At 39.8% G+C, this 23,743-nt stretch overlaps 1 protein-coding gene across 2 annotated transcripts in view; it reads right to left on the bottom strand.

Annotated features, from left to right (window-relative positions):
* Window positions 1-23,743, bottom strand: part of LAMA2 (laminin subunit alpha 2) — a 1,313,887-nt gene that overhangs the window by 673,441 nt on the left and 616,703 nt on the right. The gene's annotated exons all lie outside the window — the stretch shown is intronic.

The raw sequence follows: 23,743 nt of genomic DNA, 5'->3' as shown, positions 1-23,743 counted from the left end.
CACGGTCTCTTCAGCCCCCAGCTTCTCCATGATCTCCCTTCCTTCCTTCAGCGGACACATGGTACCGCTCATTAAACTCATGAATATGCGCATATTCATGAGTTTTAATGAGCGGTATAACGTGACCACTGAAAGCAGGAAGGGAGATCACAGAGAAGCTGGGGGCTGAAGAGACAGCGCCAGGATGGGTAAGTATAGCGATACTCACCTGTCCTGCATCCATGGCTGCTTGCTGCTGTCTGGCACGTCATCTGTCAGTGATGTTCAGACAGCAGAGGGCACGGTGACGTGGTTAGTGCGCACCGTGCCCCCTGCAGTCTGAAGGTCACTGACAGATGAAGTGCCAGACAGCAGCAAGCAGCCATGGATGCAGGACAGGTGAATATCTCAGGTGGCAGCAGTGACACCGGCACCTGGCCCCAGCAACAGAGAGGTAAGTATGTCTTTTTTTATTTTTAAATGCAGCAGCAGCATATGGGGGCATAATCTATGGAGCATCTTATGGGGCAGCATATGGGGGAATGATCTATGGAGCATCTTATGGGGGCAGCATATAGGGGCATAATCTATGGAGCATCTTATGGGGCAGCATATGGGGGAATAATCTATGGAGCATCTTATGGGGCAGCATATGGTGGAAAAATCTGTGGAGCATCTTATGGGGGCAGCATATGGGGGAATAATCTATGGAGCATCTTATGGGGGCAGCGTATGGGGGAATAATCTATGGAGCATCTTATGGAGGCAGCATATGGGGGCATAATCTGTGGAGCATCTTATGGGGGCAGCATATGGTGGAATAATCTATGGCAGCATTATATGGGGTGTATTTTGTATGGAGCATCTTATGGGGCTATCATGAACTGTATGGAATATGTGGAGCTACTGATTCAATATGGATATTCAAAAACATTTAACCTACTGATGTCTCAATTAATTTTACTTTTATTGGTATTTTTTTTCATTTTTTAAATTCACCAGTAGATGCTGCATTTTCCACCCTAGGCTTATACTCGAGTCAATAAGTTTTCCCAGTTTTTTTGTGGCAAAATTAGGGGGGTCGGCTTATACTCAGGTCGGCTTATTCTCGAGTATATACGGTAACTGTTTTTTTGCTTCTAATGAATTATGTGGTTTTGCTTAACACTAATCATCCACTCGAGAATTCAGTATAAACTTATTATCCTTACCCATAAAGCCCTCCATGGCTCAGTATCACCCTACATCTCCTCCCTTGTGTCAGTATACCACCCTACCCGTGCCCTCCATTCTGCTGATGACCTGAGGTTAGCATCCTCAATAATCAGAACCTCCCACTCCCATCTCCAAGACTTTACACGTGCTGCACCAATTCTTTGGAATGCACTTCCCAGGTCAATACGATTAGTCCCCAATCCCAACAATTTTAAGCGTGCCCTGAAAATACATTTATTTAGACTGGCCTACCGCCTCAACACATTAACCTAATCTATCCCTGTGTGGCACAGCCAAAAGTTTTACCATAACCAGGTTCCCCGCATCATGTTCCCACATGCTTTACGCATCCATTAGCCCTCTGTGTCTGTACTGTTACACTCTTAACATTTTGGCTGGTGCATACAATCAGGGCAATTGTTACCACTCACCTTTCGTGTCTACCTTTTTTTTCCTCATAGATTGTAAGCTTGTGAGCAGGGCCCTCATTCCTCTTGGTATCTGTTATGATCTATGTGATTATTGTCATGCTGTAATGTCTATCGTCTGTACATGTCCCCTCTGAAATGTAAAGTGCTGCGGAATATGTCGGCGCTATAGAAATAAAATTTATTATTATTATTAATAATTAGTCTTAGTTTTTCTGCTTTAAAACTAGTTTTTCTACTGTATTCAGGAAATGATCTAAAAATTTGAATAACCTAGAACTTTTTGACCATTACTAAACATATTTCACATTGACTATACATTGCCCATGAGTTTGGTTAAATACAATCCTTTTCAATTAGTTTAAGATGCACTCAATAAATGGGCTAGGGAGCAAGCATGAATAGGGTATAAAAGAAGATCATAGGAGCACCTTTTATTTCCCAAGGTGGGGTTATCCGGCCTCATTAGCCTGGAAAAAGCAACAGAAGAAGTGGATTTGGAATTTTTTTGGACACATCATGTAAAAAAAATAAACCAAGAATTAAAGAGAAATTGAAAAATAGAATTTATTCAGAAGAGAAGAATTCCATAACTATTCTGAAATATCAATGCTGAGCTGGAAAGGTCAGAACTAAAATAAATTTGTGAAGTAAGATTTGTGACTTAGCAAAAATAGATTTTCCTGCAGCAATGTTGTTTTTGGAATCACATATATTAGATTTTTTTCCTGCAGTCATTGGAATTCAAAAGTCTATACATTTCTCTACACATATTAGTATTGCTTTGAACAGGATAACATTTTGCTGCTAAATGTAATCTATGGCATAATATATTACTTCATGCTTCTATAGCAGGTTGATGTATTATTTCTTATACATACCCATATCGTTATTCATGCCAAGCTACTGAAGAAAATTCATTTTTAGGAGCATGGGAATTCTTTTAATCTACCTCAACAAAATAAGGTCTTGCAGCTTGGGCACAAAATAGTATAACACTCCAGTTGTTAATATCATTAAGCAATGTCCTTCATTACAATTATTTTTCTATAAACCAAATGGCAAATTACAACTGGCTAAGAATAGTTGCAAGAAATGTTGGAGGAATATGGTGAAAGGTGAGCAAATGGTTGAGAACTGATTCAATAAGAAACTATATACATTCTATACATACACATGGTATGTATTAAACCTTCTGTGATAAGACATTTACTTATAATAAATCCTTGACTACATTAGTAAAACAAATATGATATGCAACTTTTTTTATAATTTTTTTTGCAAATGAACTTGTTTGTAACATTTGGAGGGCATATTGCTAGGAGAGTCAAAAAGTCTGCTGTCTTTACAGTACTGGTGTCATAGTGACCACACATAAAAATTATATGGTTCTCATTGTTGGGCAAAAGAAGTGGTGGTAAATTAATTTTCCAGATGAAGTCTATTACTGCTGTGGAGGGTCAAACCAATAGGCTTAAATGTATTTTGCTCAATGTTAATATTAACATTAACATATGATTATGTTATAATTAGTTTAATTTTATCATTCAATGTTGAGCAGAAATTGTTGAATAACTATTACTGCTAATACTTGCAAAGTTAAGGCCTATCGTAGCATGTATTCTTACCAGTAGCAGCTAATCCTAACAATATAAAATTTCTGCTTTTATAGAGTTTATAATTCATACTGCTTCTGAGTAGTGCTAAGATGTTAGTCACCATCAGGAATCCAGATTGATAATCAGACTTTAAGGACCCCTTTATGATATTGAACAGTAACAGTTCAGCTCATGTTAGCCTTGCATTTTCTGTAATTTTCCTAAACACCTGGAGACTGTATATCTCCATCAATCATGTTTATAGTACTCACCCAATTACAGCATAGTTCTTTTATAACTGTTTTCTGAAAACGGCGTATGTTTATATTACTGCATAATTCTTCTGTGTGAAAGTGTATGTTTATAATTGCTGCATAGTGCTGCATAGTTTCGCTATTAATATTTGATGAGAAATGTCATGTTTATAATATGGTAGAACATCTGGTACAAGGAGAGTAATTGGCATGTCATATTCAATGATGTATTTGTCTAGTGTAGATTGACATCTGAAGAGCTGGCCACTCAGAAGAGAGATACTATATTGGACAAATAGAATTTGTTAGAGTTTGTGTAACACTTGGTTATGCAAGCATTTGTTCTTCTAAACAATACAAAGCTAGGTAAGATTTCAGCTAAGAGAGAAGCCTGTTAACCTGTGGACTGGAAGGGATGCCTGTGTGGGTCCACAATGTGGATATCCCAGGAATTTCTTTGTCTTCACCGGTCTGCTTCTCACAGTTGATGTTTCTGGATAGATGATGTTGCTATTCTTGGTGAAGTTTTTCCTGTGTAGTGTGTAATGTAAGTATTTTACCTTTGTGATTTATCTTATGCAAAAGTGTATGCAATATTGCACTATTTCCTGTAATCATTTAGTTTTTATTAGAGTTGAGCGACTTTGGTCGGATCGGGTTTCGTGAAACCCGAATGAAGCAAAATTTGTTTTGGACGAAACTGGTCCGACTAGGGCAAAAAAAGGCGGAGTATCGTCTGAAACCCGACCCCAAGGCAAGTCAATGGGGAATAAAAGTCAGCATTGAGTGGATGAATGTCATCCGAATAATAAATCACAACTCCACACACAGTATATTGGCCCAAGAGTAACCCACACAGTTAAATGTCCCCACAAATTCCCAGCACAAGTCACTAACATTTAAAAAAAATGTGATTTATGTTACTCCTATTTCACCTGATAACCAGATCTCTATTCTGCTGTCTATGGACTGAGGCCTTACACAGGATCAATCTAGTGACATTAACGTTCCTGTTGTGTTTAGTCTCTGACACAAGCTATTTATTGGAATTGCTTTGGCATCCTAAGGAAGCATAAACTGCTGAAAATATGGCATCATCCAGGGGATCACAGTTCTCATTGGTACCGGGCTCCACCAACTCATGGGTGTTACGCCATTGTATTCAACATTTTGGCTGTCCTGGTCTTGGGAACTGTACAGAAACAGCCAAAAGAGCTAGATGTGGCCTATGGGTCACATTCTAACTAGGTCTAGTCAGAAGAGTTTTCCAATTTTGGCATCAGTGATATCATGACAGTTTTACATGCCTGGAAAAAAGTGATCAGGTATTATTTGAATGAAAGTAAATAAGATTGTAAGGTGGATTGTAAAGAGAGATAAAACATGTGAACCCAATGTAACACAACCCCTTTCTAAATCTCATGTAAGGCCACATCTGAAATATGGGAATTAGTTTTGTGATTCACATTCTTAAGTACATTAGAAAGTTAAAGTGTGTTCAAAGACAGGTAACACTGTTCTACATATTTTCAAAAGTTGTCAGGTTCAGTTATGAAATGAGCCATTTTTTAAAGATTTTGACCTCCTGAATGGAAATTTTTAGTTGGCTCTTTTTCTATAATATCAAAGAGTTTTCTTTTTACTGCTACATATAATTAATGCATAAGAGTTTCAGCAATTTGAAAGATTATAAAGATGCAGAATATTTTCTTCTGCCAATTTTCTGACATTTATTTAGAGGAAACGTACCAACAATGCAAATAACTAAAACATGTCTAAACACTATTGCGAATTATAACGAGTTACAGAAAATGCACTACATAATTTGCCCCTTATTCAGTGACAACTATTTTTTTTATTGTCTCTCGTACTCCTGCATAAGATCATCTCTTGAAATTGTCCAACAGTTATCTGCAAGCATTGATGGATTCAAATTTTCTTGATATATTTTCTCCATAGCTGCAATGTCTTGCTCCCAGTTTAGTGGAAAAAAAGTGTAAATGCGAATAGAAGAAATTAATCTTTAAGAATATGTTACAGCCAAGATCCTTCCATGTTTTGAAATTTTCCACCAAATTTTTAAAGTTATCTGCTTTTGGGTTTCCCAAAAAATTAGCTCCCACTTTTCCGTGCTGTGCAACAAAAGGAGAAAATCCTCATTTTGAAGAAACTTATGTATCTAATGTCCAATAAAGACTCCTTCCTTTATCTTTGCTGCAATCAACCTTAAAAATGTATCAATGAGAAATTTAAATTATTTTGCAATTTTAACCATGCTTCCATGGATTTTAAAAAAAAAATTAAAACTTATGAAATAGGCCAGGGCAGAAATGATGGTACCCCTGAAAATAATGTGACAAAAGGGACATGTTAAATCAAGGTGTTTCCTGTTGTGAACTCATTTTCTGGGCTGCCTCTGGTTTCTGGTGAGGGAACTGTGTGTGCTGACAGAGGAGTCGTGAGTTATCTTTCCGGGCTCCCTCTGGTGGTGGCAGGAGGTAATGAAGCTGATCTAATTAAAAGAGACCTGCCACCTGATAATGAGGACGACGATTGGACATCTGGAGTCTCAGACTGGATTTAAGACAGCCGACTCCCTATTCCCATGCTGGTGATTTTTTCCTGCCTCCTGAGGTCTTGGTTTCCAGCTCAGTTCCTGTCTTCTCAAGCTAAGTTTTCTCTGCTAATGTTCATGCTTGATTTGGTTTTGTCTATTCAGTTTTTGTGTGGTCAGCCAGCCCCGACTGGGGCTGTGCTGAATTTCCACTCTTATGTTACTGTATGTGCCAGTTTGCTTTTTGTCCCTTATTAGATTGGCCTCTTTTTGCTCTGCTCTCAGAATATGCCAGAGTGCTGATATAGTGGGTGAAGTCTAGTGACTTCAGGGTTTTTTTTGCTATCAGAAGTGTTGGACATTTTTTGCAGGGTTTTTTGACGTGATTGCAGACAGTATCTTTCCTTTCCTCTCCTTTCTAGTTAGTGTGAGCCCCACTAACGCTAACGCTCAGCCTATTTTACTACCTGTGTTTGTGCTTTCATCTTGTTTCACCGTCAATACATTTGTTGGGGGCTGTCTATTCCTTTGGGGTCTGCTCTGGGGCAGTTTGGATTTCCCCTTTTCTTGCTTTAGGCTTATTTAGTCCTCCGGCTGTGACGAGTCATCTAGAAATCATCGAAGGTATGCTCCACGGCTGCTGTTAGTTGTGTGGTTAGGATCAAGGGTCTGCAATCCACATAGTTACCAACCTCTCTGGTTGTTCTGGGCTTAGCTTGGTTTTGTTTTCCTCCTCGGTGACCCAATCATAACAGTTTCCTCTATATACTGTAGCATCACAGGCTTCTACAATCTTGGAATCTGTTAGTGGGCCTGTATAGAGGGCTACAGGTACTCACTGTGCTGTATTGTGACATGATGTGAATCACACTCAACATGGACCAGAGGAAGCGAAGCAAAGAGTTGTCTCAGGAGATTAGAAAGAAAATTATAGACAAACATGTTAAAGGTAAAAGTTATAAGACCATCTCCAAGCAGCTTGATGTTCCCGTGACTACAGTTGCACATATTGTTCAGAAATTTAAGCTCCATAGGACTGTTGTCAGCCTCACTGGATGTGGCCACAGGAGGAAAACTGATGACAAATCAAAGAGACAAATAATACTAATGGTAAGAAAAGAGCTCAGAAATACTTCTAAACAGATTAAAGGTGAACTTAAAGCTCAAGTAACATCAGTGTCAGATCTCACCATTTGTTGTTGCATGAGCTAAAGTGGAATTCATGGGAGATGGCCAAGGAGGACACCATTGCTGAAAAAAATATAAAAAAGCCAGATGTGGAAGTTGCCAAACTACATGTTGACAAGCCACAAAGCTTCTGGGAGAATGTCCTGTGGACCGATGAAACAAAAATTGAATTTTTCAGCAAGGCACATCAGCTCTATGTTCACAGATGGAAGAATGAAGCATATCAAGAAAAGAACACTGTCCCTACTATGAAACATGGAGAGGCTATGTTATGCTATGGGGCTGCTTTTCTGCATCTGGCACAGAGTGTTTAGAATCTTTGCAGGGTACAATAAAATCTCAAGACTATCAAGGGATTATAGAGAGAAATGTGCTGTCCAGTGTCAGAAAGCTTGATTTCAGTAGCAGGCCATGGGTCTTGCAACAAGATAATGACCAAAAACACACAGCTAAAAACACCCAAGAATGGCTAAGAGGAAAGCATTGGACTATTCTGAAGTGGCCTTCTATGAGCCCTGACCTAAATTCTATTGAGCATCTTTGGAAAGAGCTGAAACATGCCATCTGGAAAAGGCAACCTTCAAGCACAAGACAACTGGAGCAGTTTGCTCTTGAGGAGTGGGCCAAAATACCTGTCAAGAGGTGCAGAAGTCTAATTGACAATTACAGGAATCCTTTGATTGCATTGATTGCCTCAAAAGGTTGTGTAACAAAGTATTAAGCTAAGGGTACCATCATATTTGTTCAGGCCTATTTCACCTATTTCATGAGTTTTATTTATTTTTTTTAATTCTGTGGAAGCATGGTTGAAAAGCCATGTCTGACTTTCATTTCTTCATTTTCATAGATTTTTTATTTATTATTACTTTTGTCAGATGCAATTTATTTTTGTGACCATTGTGGGTTTTTCTGTCATTAAACGAGGGGTACAAGCAATTTTGACCATTTGTGTATATATTCAAATTTCCCCTTCTTCCACCACTGAGGGGCTTCAATATACACACACACAGGTGCTTCTCACAAAGTTAGACTATCATCGTAAAATTAATTTATTTAAATTCTTCAATACAGAAAGTGAAACTCATATATTATATAGTGTCATTATAAACAGAGTGATCTATTTCAAGTGTTTATTTCTGTTAATGTTGACGATGAAAAACCACAATTCATTATTTCAGTAAATTAGAATACTTTATAACACTAGTTTGAAAAATGATTTTAAGATCCGAAATATTGGCTTACTGAAATGTATGTTCAGTAAATGCACATTTAAAAACCCATTAAGGCTGATATAATTGACCCCTGGAAAACCCAATAGGGACCATGCAGACTCCTCCACTGTGTGTACCAGATGTTAGACACCAGGATTCTCCCTCTTCATAGGATGGATCCCAAGCCTTATCTCCACCTGCGGTCTCCCATTCAGTCTCGACCGCAGTAGATGCTGCTCAGCAAAGAAGTTGGTCTCAGCATCTTGCTCAGACTCAGGCTGTGCTCATTCTTACTGCTACCTCTCTAGGTTCAGCTATGGTAAATAACAATAGACAGCAGCGAGTAGTCATTCCTGAGACCAAGTCCAGGATTCGCTCTACTGAGCATGCTCGTGAGGTGGTGACCTCTCATTTGTGGTCGGTCGTCAGCTGCTCAAGTACTGTTCTGGCTCTGGACTGGCCCGTGAGCAAGGTCCTGTCTGATTGGCACAGTATATAAAAGGATCTTGGTGCAGGGTTGGAACTCCCACTTGAACTTAGCATCTGCACCCGGCGTCCTCAGACGCAGGCTCAAAAGCCACTGTGTGTCAGAGCAGGTTCAATCACCAGCATAGTGGGGTGAGTTATAGGGACCCCACTAGCTTCAATTCAACTATGCTCCTGTGACGTCTAACAGGGCATAGCTTAGAGTGCTCTCAGTTTTCGTACTGCTCTGTGGAGGAACAGTCAGGCACTTTGCACTCTGTTTACACCGAATGACGTTTAACTCGGTGTGTTTATGGTGCTTACTCATGGCTACGCTCTGCCATTGTTCTCTAGCTGCGGTTTCTCCATCAACACACGGTGGACCCAAGGTTGCGATCGCACTAGCTCATAATTTATATTTGTTACGATCCGCAACCCTTAACATTGGATATAGGCAAAACGTATATTTTATGCACGAATAAACAGATCTGAGTCCAAAAAGAGCAAACAATAAATTCAGTGTATAATAATAACAAACCAAATTGTTGAATAGCCTTGAATAAGATAAGTAATTTATACAAATTCAATAAGTCAAAGTTAAAAAAACAGAGTAAAATGATATACAAGTCCCAATTAATAATGCAGGGAAAGGGGATCAATAAAGCAACATCCTGAAAATGAGAAGGGACAGCTTCCGGAAATCATGCGTCCATGCCTATGTTTATTACGTGTGGCTTTCAAGTTATACACCACGATCAGGTTAAGTGAAGGAGTGATATTGGGTGAGATCATTTCTTTATTCATTTATGGTATCTGTTATTGCTCACCAGGGTTTTAATCCAACTGTGATGAATAGTGTTGAGCTTTCCGATACCGCATGTATCGGGTATTGGCCGAAATTTGCCGTATCGGAATTCCGATACCGAGTACCGATACTTTTTTCGTATCGGATATCGGAATCGGAAGTCCAAAATGCAATGAGCCACTTTTGTGGCTCTGATTGGCTGCCGAAATGACGTCATCATGATGCGCTGTCTGTGCGCATCATGATGCGCCGTCAGTTCGGGCCTTCGGGGGGGCTGTGCCGACTGTCCGGGGGTCCGTACCGGCCTGCCGGTGGTCTGTGCAGGCTCCGGTGGTCTGTGCCGGCCGGCCGGGGGGCTGAGCCGGCCTGCCGGTGGTCTGTGCAGGCTCCGGTGGTCTGTGCCGGCCTGCCGGGGGGCTGTGCCGGCCTGCCGGTGGTCTGTGTAGGCTCCGGTGGTCTGTGCCGGCCTGCCGGGGAGCTGTGCCGGCCTGCCGGTGGTCTGTGCAGGCTCTGGGGGTCTGTGCAGGCATTGTCCGATGGGACTACAAGTCCCATCGGGTGATGCTTGCTACCATGACAGTGATTGACACATTAGCCAATGATGGGACAGTAGTAGTCCCATCATCCGGCTAATGTGTTGAATGTAAAAAAAAAAAAAAAAATTACATGCTACATACATGCTACATACATGCTACATACATGCTACATGCTACATACATGCTACATACTACATACATGCTGCATATATACTACATACATAATACATATATACTACATGCATGCAACATGCATACTACATATATACTATATATACTATATGTAACATACATACTACATATATACTACATGCTACATACATGCTACATACACACTACATGCTACATACATGCAACATACATACTACATACATACACTACATACACTACATGCATGCAACATACATACTACATATATACCACATGCATGCAACATGCATACTACATATATACTATATATACATACTACATATATACTACATGCTACATACATGCAACATACACACTACATGCTACATACATGCAACATACATACTAAATATATACCACATGCATGCAACATGCATACTACATATATACTGTATATACTACATGCATACTACATATATACCACATACATGCTACATACATACAACATGCATAATACATATATACTACATGTAACATACATACTACATATATACTACATACTACATGCATACTACATACATGTTACATACTACATACATGCTACATATATACTACATACATAATACATATATACTACATGCATGCAACATACAACATATATACTACATGCATGCAACATGCATACTACATATATACTATATATACATTTAGGAGGCCGCAATGGCACAGCGAACATAAAAAACGTAGAGTAGGACTCCCCATACGAGACTGCCTTGACGTGGCGGGGTAGCTCAAACAATTGATCAATTTTTTGCTAAATGTCTCATTTTTGAATACAGATAGAAACCAATGTGTGTTTTCACACTTTATGTATTACGTTCTGACCACAAGCAGCGCTGGCTTCTCCCCCTCTTTTTTCTTGATATTGGTTTTGTGGCTGACCACCACTGTAGCCGTGCGCGCTGGGTCATGTACGCTATTCTTTCTGTTTTCTTAGTGATTGATCTAGGCTGCTGTTCACATTAACAGCGGCCCTGCCCTGCCCTAGGCTTTATTTGATTACGCACCTGTATCTGGGCCTGGATCGTCCTTTATCTGTGGTGCTGGTCAGGCAGTGGGGAGGTTGGACCTGAAATGTCTGCATGGACCTGGCTAACCTTTATCTGCGCTTGTCCTCTCTGGTGCCATAGGAGCGATTCTGAAATGCTTGAGGTACAGTGTGCATGTAATGAGGTCTTGCTTTTATACATTTAGGAGGCCGCAATGGCACAGCGAACATAAAAAACGTAGAGTAGGACTCCCCATACGAGACTGCCTTGACGTGGCGGGGTAGCTCAAACAATTGATAAATTTTTTGCTAAATGTCTCATTTTTGAATACAGATAGAAACCAATGTGTGTTTTCACACTTTATGTATTACGTTCTGACCACAAGCAGCGCTGGCTTCTCCCCCTCTTTTTTCTTGATATTGGTTTTGTGGCTGACCACCACTGTAGCCGTGCGCGCTGGGTCATGTACGCTATTCTTTCTGTTTTCTTAGTGATTGATCTAGGCTGCTGTTCACATTAACAGCGGCCCTGCCCTGCCCTGCCCTAGGCTTTATTTGATTACGCACCTGTATCTGGGCCTGGATCGTCCTTTATCTGTGGTGCTGGTCAGGCAGTGTGGAGGTTGGACCTGAAATGTCTGTATGGACCTGGCTAACCTTTATCTGCGCTTGTCCTCTCTGGTGCCATAGGAGCGATTCTGAAATGCTTGAGGTACAGTGTGCATGTAATGAGGTCTTGCTTTTATACATTTAGGAGGCCGCAATGGCACAGCGAACATAAAAAACGTAGAGTAGGACTCCCCATACGAGACTGCCTTGACGTGGCGGGGTAGCTCAAACAATTGATAAATTTTTTGCTAAATGTCTCATTTTTGAATACAGATAGAAACCAATGTGTGTTTTCACACTTTATGTATTACGTTCTGACCACAAGCAGCGCTGGCTTCTCCCCCTCTTTTTTCTTGATATTGGTTTTGTGGCTGACCACCACTGTAGCCGTGCGCGCTGGGTCATGTACGCTATTCTTTCTGTTTTCTCAGTGATTGATCTAGGCTGCTGTTCACATTAACAGCGGCCCTGCCCTGCCCTAGGCTTTATTTGATTACGCACCTGTATCTGGGCCTGGATCGTCCTTTATCTGTGGTGCTGGTCAGGCAGTGTGGAGGTTGGACCTGAAATGTCTGCATGGACCTGGCTAACCTTTATCTGCGCTTGTCCTCTCTGGTGCCATAGGAGCGATTCTGAAATGCTTGAGGTACAGTGTGCATGTAATGAGGTCTTGCTTTTATACATTTAGGAGGCTGCAATGGTACAGCGAACATAAAAAACGTAGAGTAGGACTCCCCATACGAGACTGCCTTGACGTGACGGGGTAGCTCAAACAATTGATCAATTTTTTGCTAAATGTCTCATTTTTGAATACAGATAGAAACCAATGTGTGTTTTCACACTTTATGTATTACATTCTGACCACAAGCAGCGCTGGCTTCTCCCCCTCTTTTTTCTTGATATTGGTTTTGTGGCTGACCACCACTGTAGCCGTGCGCGCTGGGTCATGTACGCTATTCTTTCTGTTTTCTTAGTGATTGATCTAGGCTGCTGTTCACATTAACAGCGGCCCTGCCCTGCCCTAGGCTTTATTTGATTACGCACCTGTATCTGGGCCTGGATCGTCCTTTATCTGTGGTGCTGGTCAGGCAGTGTGGAGGTTGGACCTGAAATGTCTGCATGGACCTGGCTAACCTTTATCTGCGCTTGTCCTCTCTGGTGCCATAGGAGCGATTCTGAAATGCTTGAGGTACAGTGTGCATGTAATGAGGTCTTGCTTTTATACATTTAGGAGGCCGCAATGGCACAGCGAACATAAAAAACGTAGAATAGGACTCCCCATACGAGACTGCCTTGACGTGGCGGGGTAGCTCAAACAATTGATCAATTTTTTGCTAAATGTCTCATTTTTGAATACAGATAGAAACCAATGTGTGTTTTCACACTTTATGTATTACGTTCTGACCACAAGCAGCGCTGGCTTCTCCCCCTTTTTTTTCTACATATATACTATATATACTACATGTAACATACATGCTACATACTACATACATGCTACATACTACATACATGCTACATACTACATACATAATACATATATACTACATGCATGCAACATACATACAACATATATACTACATGCATGCAACATGCATACTACATATATACTATATATACTACATGTAACATACATACTACATATATACTACATGCTACATACATGCAACATACACACTACATGCTACATACATGCAACATGCTACATACTACATGCATACTACATACATGCTACATACATACTACATACATACTACATACATACACTACATGCATGCAACATACATATATACTACATACAGTACATATAACATAGAGTACATACTCACCGTCACTTGTCACTTTGATCCCCGCACTGTATTCCTCCACCACTGTAAAAAAAAGTCCCTAGTCTCACTTTATGCCATTGCTGCGCAGCAATGGCATAAAGTGAGACTAGGGACTTTTTTTTTTTTTAAAGTGGTGGAGGAATACAGTGCGGAAGGATACCTACCTTCCGTCATTGTATTCCTGGAGCTGGTAGAGAACGGTAGCATCAGCTGATGCTGCTGTTCTCCACGCAAGATGGACGTGGGACCCTCGTGGACTTCTGCGGATCGGGGTAAGTATATTGGTGTTTTTTTATTTTGATATTTATTCCTCAGGCGACAATGGCTTCGGGGATCAAAGTGACAAGTGACGGTGAGTATGTACTCTATGTTATATGTACTGTATGTCTATATGTATGTATTGTATGTAGTATATATGTATGTTGCATGCATGTAGTGTATGTATGTAGCATGTATGTAGTATGCATGTGGTATGTAGCATGTATGTAGTATATTGCATGTATGTAGCATGTAGTGTGTATGTTGCATGTATGTAGCATGTAGTATATATGTAGTATGTATGTTACATGCATGTAGTATATATGTTGTATGTATGTTGCATGCATGTATTATGTATGTAGTATGTAGCATGTATGTTGCATGTAGTATATATGTAGAATTTATGTTGCATGCATGTGGTATATATGTTGTATGTTGCATGCATGTAGTATATATGTATTATGTATGCAGTATATATGTAGCATGTATGTAGTATGTAGCATGTATGTAGTATACATGTAGTATGTATGTTACATGTAGTATATATGTAGTATGCATGTTGTATGTATGTAGCATGTATGTGGTATATATGTAGTATGCATGTAGCATATATGCAGTATATATGTAGTATGCATGTTGCATGCATGTGGTATATATGTAGTATGTATGTTGCATGCATGTAGTGTATGTATGTAGCATGTATGTAGTATGCATGTAGCATGTATTTAGTATGTATGTTGCATGTATGTAGCATGTAGTGTGTATGTTGCATGTATGTAGCATGTAGTATATATGTAATATGTATGTTACATGTAGTATATATAGTATATATGTAGTATGCATGTTGCATGCATGTAGTATATATGTAGTATGCATGTTGCATGCATGTAGTATATATATTGTATGTATGTTGCATGCATGTAGTATATATGTATTATGTATGTAGTATGTAGCATGTATGTAGTATATATGTAGTATGTATGTTACATGTAGTATATATAGTATATATGTAGTATGCATGTTGCATGCATGTAGTATATATGTTGTATGTATGTTGCATGCATGTAGTATGTATGTAGTATGTAGTATGTAGTATATATGTAGTATGTATGTTACATGTAGTGTATATAGTATATATGTAGTATGCATGTTGCATGCATGTAGTATATATGTTGTATGTATGTTGCATGCATGTAGTATATATGTATTATGTATGTAGTATGTATGTAGCATGTATGTAGTATGTAGCATGTATGTTACATGTAGTATATATGTAGTATGTATGTTACATGTAGTATATATGTAGTATGCATGTTGTATGTATGTAGCATGTAATTTTTTTTTTTTTTTTTACATTCAACACTGTCATGGTAGCAGGCATCGCCCGATGGGACTTGTAGTCCCATCGGACGATGCCTGCACAGACCCCCGGAGCCTGCACAGACCACCGGAGCCTGCACAGACCACCGGCAGGCCGGCACAGACCCCCGGCAGGCCAGCACAGACCACCGGAGCCTGCACAGCCCCCCGGCAGGCCAGCACAGACCACCGGAGCCTGCACAGCCCCCCGGCAGGCTGGCACAGACCACCGGAGCCTGCACAGACCACCGGCAGGCCAGCACAGCCCCCCGGCAGGCCGGCACAGACCATCGGAGCCTGCACAGACCCCCCGGCAGGCCGGCACAGCCCCCCGAAAGGCCCGTACAGACCCCAGAGAGGCTGTATAAGGCAAAAATAGGGTTTTTCTTATTCCGATACCGGAAGTCCCATAGACTTGAATGGGACATCCGGTATCGGAATCGGCGATACCCGATATTTTTTTTAGATCGGCCGATCCATTCCGATCCGATACTTTTAAGTATCGGACGGTATCGCTCAACACTAGTGATGAACAATTTTTATTTAAAGGATCTTGCCTACTGATTGTTTTGCAGGGTTTAGTGTTGAAAGAATTCTTTCCATACTCTCTTACCCACATCGTTATATTTTTCATCACTGGAGTTAGTGACGTTTTCTATGTGATTTTTTTGTGTGTCGTATGTTATATAAGATTTTATTATTTTTTTATGAACCCTTAGGGCTCTATTTTATTGTGCATTACTATTAAAAGTTAAATTTTATCCGCACATCTACCTTGCTTTTAATATACGCCCTTTGTTTGGTTGAATCATTGTTTCTTCTTGTATAATTGCACTACAATAAATTTTGCTATATATTTCTTATAGATTACGGTGATCCTGGCCATTTTTAGCACACTTCTTTGTTGTGAATTCGCTTTCTGGCCTCCCTCTGGTTATTACTGAAGGTAGTAGAGCTGGTCAGATCGACAGAGGGGTTGCGAGTTCTCTTTCTGGGCTCCCTCTGGTGGTTACTGGAGGTAATGGAGCTGATCTGATTGACAGAGGCTTGCCATCTGATAATGATGATGACGATTGGAGATCTGGGGTTTCATATTGGGATTTAAGACAGCCGACTCCCTCTATCCCTGCTGGTGATTTTCTTCCTGTTCCTCCTGAGGTCTGATTTCTCCAGCTCTGTCCCTGCATGTTCAGTGAAGTGGTTTATTTGCTATTCTGTTTGCATATGATCTGCTTTTGTCTATCTCTTCTTGGTGCGGGTCAGCCAGTTCCGGCTGGGGCTGTGCTGAATCACCGCCCATATGTTACTGCTTGTGCCAGTTTGTTTTATCCCCTGTTAGATTGGTCTCTTTTTGCTCTGCTTTCAGAATATACCAGAGTGCTGATATAGTGGGGGGCGAAGTCGTGTGACTCCAGTGTTTTTTGCATCAGACGTGTTGGACTTTTTGCAGGGTTTTTTGCATGATTGCAGACAGTGTCTTTCCTTTCCTGTTCTGTCTAGACAGTGTGGGCCCCATCATTTGCTCAGTCTATTTTCCTGCCTGTGTTTGTGCTTTCATCTTGTCTCACCGACAATATACGTTTGGGGCTATCTATTCCTTTGGGGTCTGCTCTGGGGCAGTTTAGATTACCCCTTTCTTGCTTTAGGCTTAGTTAGCTCTCCGGCTGTGCCGAGGCATCAAGGATCATCGTAGGTACACTTCACGGCTACTGCTAGTTGTGTGGATAGGATCAGGGGTCTGCAATCCTCTTAGGTACCAACCTCTCTGGTTTTCTCTGGCTTAGCCTGAACCTGCACTCCTCCTCGGTGACCCATTCATAACAGAATCACCAGCCTAACTGTAGACTCTACTGTACTCCAAAGAAGGAAGGAATTTAAAAAAAAAAAAAGTGTCAGGATTTTCTTTATATATATATTTTTTCCTCTTTTTTTTCTGGGCTGCAGGAGGAGATTTTTTCTCTCTAAATGGAGACTTAGCAATTGTCTGATCTTGTTGAGCAGCTCGCTGCTGAAGTGCGGGCAATTTCTGCCTATCTCGCTTAATCATCTGCTGTTGAACCAAAAATCCCTACTCCTGATGTGTTTTTTGGGGATCGGTCTAAATTTTTGAATTTTAAGAATAATTGTAAACTATTTTTTGCTTTGAAACCTAACTCATCGGGGAGCTCTGTGCAGCAGGTTAAAATTGTCATTTCCCTGCTGCGCGGTGATCCCCAGGATTGGGCCTTTTCTTTGACACCCGAAGATCCTATTCTGGCTAAAGTGGACATGTTTTTTCAAGCCTTGGGGTTGTTGCATGATGAACCTAATGCTATTGATCAAGTTGAGAAAACCTTATTGGCATTGAACAGGGTCAGGATTCTGCAGAGTTATATTGTCAAATATTCCGAAAGTGGGAGGTCCTTACTAAATGGAATGATGATGCCCTAGCAGCTCTCTTTCGGAAGGGTTTGGCAGAAACCGTAAAAGATGTTATGGTGGGATTTCCTGTTCCCTCTGGTCTAGACGATTCTATGTCATTGGTCATTCAAATTGATCGGCGTTTACGTGAATGTAAAACTACACGAGAGGCGTTGCCGCCTTTTGAACGAACATCTGAACCCATGCAATGTGATAGGGTTTTGTCTAGGGTGCAACATCAGGAGTTTAGAAGGCGTAATAAGCTGTTTTTTCTGTGGAGACGCCTCATACTATTTCTGTCTGCCCTAAATGAGAAAAGCGTTTTGCTCACACATTTGCGGTGGGTAGTGTATAGCCTAAGTTTCTTTTGGCGATTACCCTGATCTGCTCCTTGTCTACATTTTCCGCTAAGGCTTTTGTAGATTCAGGAGCAGCTTTGAATCTGATGGATTTGGACTTTGCTAAATGTTGTGATTTTTCGATGATACCCCTGCAGACTCCTTTGGCTAATGCACTGCTACGTATAATGCAAGCGATCAGTTGATTGCAGTTTCAAGTCCCCTAAGGGGACTATTAAAAAAAAAAGTTTTAAAAAATATAAAAAAACCACAAACATTCAAGTCAACCCCTTTTGCCCCATTTAAAAACAATGAAAAAATACAAATTTGGTATCTCTTCATTCATTAGAGACCGATCTTTCAAAATAAAAAATAAATGAATCTGATAAGTAAATGGTCTAACAATAAAGATGATCGGAACACCAGAGTTATTTGCTTTCACAACATTGCAGTGAAATGTAAAAAAGGAAACAAAATATTGTATGTACCCCAAAAAGGGTCAGTAAAAAATCTAGCTTAGCGCACATACAGTAAGCCCTCGCCCAGTCCCATATCCTGAAATATGAAAGCGTTTATGGGTGTAGGAAAGTGGCAGCACAAATTCATTTTTTTTACAATGTCAGAATTTTTTTTCACCACTTAAATAAAAACTATACATGTTTGGTATCTGTGTACTCGTACTAACCTGAAGAATCATATTGCCAGGTCAGTTTTACCATATATTGAACATGGTAAACAAAAAAATAGTTGGAATTGCATGTTTTGCAAATTCAACATACTTTTCATTTTCCAGTTCATCACATGATAAAAGAAATGATATCATTCAAAAGTACAACTAGTTCTGCAAAATACATGTCCTCATACGGCTATATTAACAGAAAAATAGAAAAGATATGGCTGTTGGAAGAAAGGGGTTAACAGTCAAGCAGAAAGTAATTAAACAGAAAGGCATGAGTCTTAAAGGGGCGAAATCCACCATGATGCCAAAGGGTGGCCAGACATAATTAATGTTCAATTTATTTTTCTTTTACATTTCTATAAGTTTTTTATTTGTTTTACTTAAATAAATCATAAGTCTTTTTGTAAAGTGATCAGCTAATTTTGTATTTATTTTAAGGGGATCAATATAAATATCAGAAAATAGATCTGCTCAACATATAAGCCTCAAAAGTAGATCTTAAGTTTCACTAACTAAAGTTATATATAATTACTGTAGCTCAGTTAGTCCTTTGTCAGTATTCTGCTGTTGAATTGTCTTCCCACTTTTCTTTTTCATAAGACATACTAATTTCATATTTTTATCAGTTACATCACTAACAAAGCAGATGACAAGCTTACTCATAATTACTGAAAGAAGGCAGTCAGTCAAATATTCCAATTTTAAAAATGATATTTTTATGATTTCTGCACATTTTTCAGTTCCTTAAACCTGGTGTTTGAAACAACTAAATTTATCTGAAATATGTAATTAACTTAGAATTAAACAGAATTAGTTTTCATTAAAAATAATATCATTAGTACCTCAAGGTACAATGCTACTTTAATAAATGACTGAATTATTTCTATTTGCAATTCAGCATAATCTGACTAAATCCAACAGTTCAAGTCAGAGGCAGGAAATGGATTTAGTTGGATTAATTGTTAAAAGTTCAAGTTTAGACACATGCCTTTTAAGTCTTGTGTTCTAGTCAGAGATCATGCACATCTTCAGAGCATTATTCATTGCTGGTCCTTCAGTATGTCCTAGAAGCTAGAATTAATTGTAATTGAAAGCTAAAAAATGAAGAAAGTATATAGCAATTCTGTGTAGACCTTCTTTTTCCATTCTTTATCTGTATGTGCACGATAGGTTTCCACCGTGTTTATGGTGTGGTTAATAAAAACTTTTATCATAGATACTAGACAAATGTATTCAAGTGAAATTACCGTATATACTCGTGTATAAGCCGACCCGAGTATAAGCCGACCCCCTAATTTTGCCACAAAAAACTGGGAAAACTTACTGACTCGCGTATAAGCCTTGGGTGGAAAAATGCAGCAGCTACTGGTAAATTTCAAAAATAAAAATAGATACCAATAGAAGTAAAATTAATTGAGACATCAGTAGGTTAAATGTTTTTGAATATCCATATTGAATCAGGAGCCCCATATAATGCTCCATACAGTTCATGATGGCCCCATAAGATGCTCCATACAAAATACGCCCCATAGAATGTTTCATAAAGGTTAATAATGGCCCCATAAGATACTCCATAGAATAATATGCCCCATATGCTGCTCCATAATGGTTATGGCCCCATAAAATGCTCCACATATTATGCCCCCATAAGGTGCTCCATAAGATGCTCCATAGATTATGCCCCATAAGATGTTCCATAGATTATGCCCCATAAGATGCCCCATATGCTGCCCCATAAAATGATCCATAAATTATGCCCCATAAGATGCTCAATAGTTTATGCCCCATAAGATGCCTCATAAAATGCTCCATAGATTATGCCCCCATATGCCGCTGCTGCAAATAAAAAAAATGACATACTCACCTCTCATCGCTGGGGGCCAGGTGCCGGTGTCCTGAGCAGGCAACTCAGGGCCCCGGTACCTGTAATATTCACCAGTCCCTGGTCCATCGCTGTGCCCGCTCTGTCTTCCAGGTCCTCTGTCAGTGACTTTCAGGCAGCAGAGGGTGCGGCACGCACTAACTACACCGTCGTGCCCTCTGCTGCCTGAACGTCACTGACAGAGGACACGGAGGACAGAGCGGCGTGCAGCAATGGACTGGGGACAGGTGAATATCGCATAAACTTACCGCCTTCTGGTGCGGTCTCTGCAGCCCCTGCATCTCCGTCAGCTTTTCCTTCCTTCAGTGTTCACAAGGTGCCATTCATTAAAGTCATGAATTTGTGCATATTCATGACTTTAATGAGCGGTACCACGTGACCGCTGAAGGAAGGCATAGGTGAAGCAGGGGGGCTGCAGAGACGTGCCAGGGGGGTAAGTATGATCTCTGACACCCCCGCTCCTCCTCCCCCACCATCCCCCGGTATATGACTCGCGTATAAGCCCAAAAATGGGCTGAAAATCTTGGCTTATATGCGAGTATATACGGTAAGTTAGACTTGAATTTTATAAAAATCCTCACTCTCCAGAATGCATTTTTTTGCAATAATGACCATAATTTTGCTGAATCATAGAAAGCTAGGCAAATGATAATACTTTCCCCTTCCCCCATCCAACGTATTATCAGCAGTCTCTTTAACTAAGCAATATAATGCGGCTTGACTAGGTTTCAGACATCACTACACGCCATAATGTCACAATGTTACAACACATTACGATACGATTTCAGTGACTTCACCACAACAAATTACCCCATGTCATTTCCTTTTATATATAGGGCAGGTGCTGGCTAATGAATACTCCCATCAGCTGCATCTGCTCTCTCTGTAATTAGCGGCAGCAGGCATAGGCTGATGGGAGTATTCATGGGAGGTAATCTTTTTACTTCCTGTCACATCTGACAGCATGGGAACCGCAGCTTTATGACCACCGGTAATAATATTACTGCCCATCAGAGGCTGTGTTTGCAGTACTGTCATACAGAGGACAGCATGGCAAACAATTGATGTTTAGAACCCAAGTTCATCTGAATGGGGTCAGAGTTTGTGTACTGTTCTGGTTCCCGAATCATACTTTTTAAATGTTCATCCGAATCCACCAGACCTGAACATCCAGTGGTTCACCCATTACTACTTATGTTGTGTACCTTGTCACTGTCTGCCAGCTTGGTTCATCAGCCCCAGTTTTAGCAAACACTTATGAAGAGAAGGTCACCAGATGGTGACTTTTGTGAGTAGCACTTCACATAAGAGCAGATCTAGAAGTTGTATATTGGTGGTGATAGGAGGGTAAATCTAGTAAACTGGAGATGGGATGATACAGCCAGTTGGAGGAGTATTTGAAGCTAGGTGTGATAGTGTGGTGAATGTACTTGATGAGAGAATTCCAAATGAAGGTAAAGTTGGAATTTCTGGATGTAAGTATATCAGTGGATATAATTATACAGCTTATAAGAGTGTGCAAAAGGGCTTCAATGTGCTTTCTGTTGAACATTTTCTGCTGTCATTATTTCAGGACTGTAGGGCAATTAGTGTCACTATGGTATATGTGAGAGGGGTCTCACTAAATGTGACTCACAACCAGCTATCACAGCTGAATGTGGTCTTAAAGGTAATAAAAATTGGGGATCACATCTCTAAAAGATACTGTAGTAACTAGTGTGTCAATGGTTTCCAAAAGTATATATTCGGGGACATTAAAATTCAGAATTTTTTGTGACCTTTACGGGTGACTTGGATGAAAAGAATTCTTCCTAGACTTTTGTTTGGAGGCTAGATGTACTTCTGCTAACATGATACACTCATTTTTGGAGATTGCACATAGAACATACCTGATGTGCAATTAAATATTGCCAATAACCACCAAGGCAATACAAATATATATATATATATATATATATATATATATATATATATATATTTTTATAGAACTCATAATTGATAGTGATGAGCGAACATGCTTGGTTAAGGCATTATGGGAGCATAACCTAACACACAGTTAATCCCTGCATGTGTTGCGGCTGTGTAACAGCCATGAGACATGCAGCCACAGTGACTCTAACATGTTCGTCGAGTATGCCAAAGACATTTGGTTAGCAGACAAGCATGCTTGGGTGACACCTTATGTGAGAATATTCTCTCATCACTAATAATTGAAAATATGCTTTCTATAAAATTAAAGAATTTTTTTAATGACTAATTAGTAGTTGACAGCCATATCTAATTGTGAGTAAAGAAATGCTATAAGTACATTGTTTTGTTTGGTGTCTTGAGGTTTGTAGTTTTTGTATTTTTGCTTTGTATTCAGGTAGTATATCTCATTTAATATTATTTTTGATGAGTTTGTAGAAAGCTAAATATTCTAAATCAGCCTTTTTCTCTTCAGTTAAAAAGACTAAATACATTTAAATGTTATTTTTGTATAAAGATAATGTAATAACTGGCCCTTTCCTATTTTTCTGTTCACCACTTTATAGAGTTATTACTTTAGCACTATAAGGCATTGTTATCTATGCATTATGTGGTGATAATTTTTTGACCACTGTTTTGTGGTATTTAGGCTTTGCATGAAAGTATCACTTGGGAATTGTGATTAGTATGTATCATACAGAGCCTATCAGTTTAACCAACCTTAAAAGGAGACCTCTAATTAAGGTATCCTTCAATAGAGCATTGGTATATTATTCAAAAAAGCCAAAGCCATTTACACAGTTAAAATGAGTAACTAATATGATGGAGTTCAAGTTGAATTTCATGAAAATAGTGGTTTCACACAAATTTAAACATTTTGAGGTTTAATTTGCTGTTCACAAGCAAAAATAACTTGTTGTCACCATTTCCTACACTGCTTAAAGCATGAAAGAGCAGGGTAATATCATTTTGGTTGCCTCGCGCCACTACGTAATGCCCTGCAGCTATGTCATG

The sequence above is a fragment of the Dendrobates tinctorius genome, unplaced genomic scaffold (genome assembly GCF_039654945.1).
Source record: "Dendrobates tinctorius isolate UK_male_01 unplaced genomic scaffold, ASM3965494v1 ptg000046l, whole genome shotgun sequence".
NCBI lineage: Eukaryota > Metazoa > Chordata > Amphibia > Anura > Dendrobatidae > Dendrobates > Dendrobates tinctorius.
Note: the sequence above shows the minus strand (reverse complement) of the source record. Positions and strands in the feature narration are given on the sequence as shown.